Below are 1653 nucleotides of genomic sequence, written 5' to 3'. Positions count from 1 at the left end.
ATATTTTTTTCATTTAACCCTCTCTACAACCTCATGAGGTAGAGGTAATTGTTATACCCCATATTAAAAATGAGGAAATTGAGGTCCAGAGAAGTTAAGTAACTTTCCTAATGTCACAGAGAAAGGAAATAATAAAGACAGGTTTTGAATGTGGGCAGCAAAGCCCATGCTTTTCTGTGGTATCCTGATCACTACTGGTTTCTCCTTTAAATTAAAGCACTAGAGGCAGAAGGAATGACAAGGAAGAAACAAATTTCAGCTGTAATTCACTAGTAGTCATTACTCAGCAAGCTACACCAGTTGAGAAGTCTGAGGTCATGATTGGTTCCTTTGTGAGGATGTTGAGATCAGTGGCTGAGAGATGGAACCTGATAAATGAACCTGGTTCATTGACTGGTTCCTTTATGAGGATGTTGAGACCAGTGGCTGAGAGATGGAACTCTGATAAATGACCTCAACTACCCTCTTAGTAGTTGACAGTGGCTTAACATTCACACAACTACTAAGAGGGAAGTTGAGGTTCATTTATCAGAGAAATAGAATCATAAAGCCTGAGAAGGCAGGAGCTGCAAATACTCATAGAGCTCAACTGGTCAATGAAACTCAGAGAGGCAAAGAGAAGTCCAAAGTCACAAAATCCTGTCTTGAATCCAGTCTTCCTTACTCCGGATACAGTGATTTTTCTACTGTAACGCCTCATGACTGGCTGACAGTCAGAATGAGAAAAGGCAGAAGATAGGTTAACTCCACCTGGGACAAATGTTCAACATATGGAATAAAGTACAAATGAAAGAGCTTCTGGGAAGGATAACGTCTTTGGGCACCAAGAGGCAAAACTTAGGGTTGGGACTTCACCCTGCAGTGGATGGCAAACCCTACACACAAACCTCATCAGAGCAAACCAGTGCAACCAAGAACAGAAGCAGACTCGGCGCCTGTGGCTTAAGTGGCTAAGATGCCAGCTACATACACCTAAGCTGGCAAGTTCGAATCCAGCCTAGGCCCGCCAAAACAACAATGACAGCTGCAACCAAAAAATAGCCAGGCGTTGTGGCGGGCACCTGTGGTCCCAGCTACTTAGGAGGCTGAGGCAGGAGACTCGCTTGAACCCAGGAGTTGGAGGTTGCCGTAAGCTGTGATGCCACGGCACTCTACCCAGGGGGATAGCTTGAGGCTCTCTCTCGAAAAAAAGAACAGAAGCAGCTCTGCCCCTAACTGGTTATGATAACAGATATATAGCCAGACATTGTGTCAGGCACCTGTGTCTCAGCTACTCGGGAGGCTGAGGCAAAAGGATCACTTGAGTTCAAGAATTTGAGAGTGCTATGAGTTATGATGCATGGTACTCTATTGAGGGTGACAAAATGGGACTCTGTCTCAAAAAAAAAAAGAGAGAGAGAGAGAGAACATGGATAAATAAAGTTACCACAGTTTTCTCACCTGTCTTAGCTACCTTTGGGACACATAGAATTAGGACCAAATGGGATTACAGATGTCACCTGAGAACAGGCTTTTTAGTCTGGTCAGAGTTTATTACAAAAACATATTCCCAACAGGAATAGACTTACCTTGGAAAATGGACTTACCACTGCTTTTTAAGAGCAACGAGTAAATTTTTTTGATAACCATTATTTTATTAAGAAAAGTTTTGAC

General features: G+C 42.9%; 1 protein-coding gene across 1 annotated transcript in view; it reads right to left on the bottom strand.

Annotated features, from left to right (window-relative positions):
• The window catches only part of KLHL3 (kelch like family member 3), a 122529-nt gene that overhangs the window by 100216 nt on the left and 20660 nt on the right, over positions 1 to 1653 (bottom strand). The gene's annotated exons all lie outside the window — the stretch shown is intronic.

This window comes from Otolemur garnettii, unplaced genomic scaffold (genome assembly GCF_000181295.1).
Source record: "Otolemur garnettii isolate 467f Iridium unplaced genomic scaffold, OtoGar3 scaffold00003, whole genome shotgun sequence".
Taxonomy (NCBI): Eukaryota; Metazoa; Chordata; class Mammalia; order Primates; family Galagidae; genus Otolemur; species Otolemur garnettii.
The sequence above is the reverse complement of the archived record's forward strand: the minus strand, read 5'-3'. Positions and strand labels throughout refer to the sequence as shown.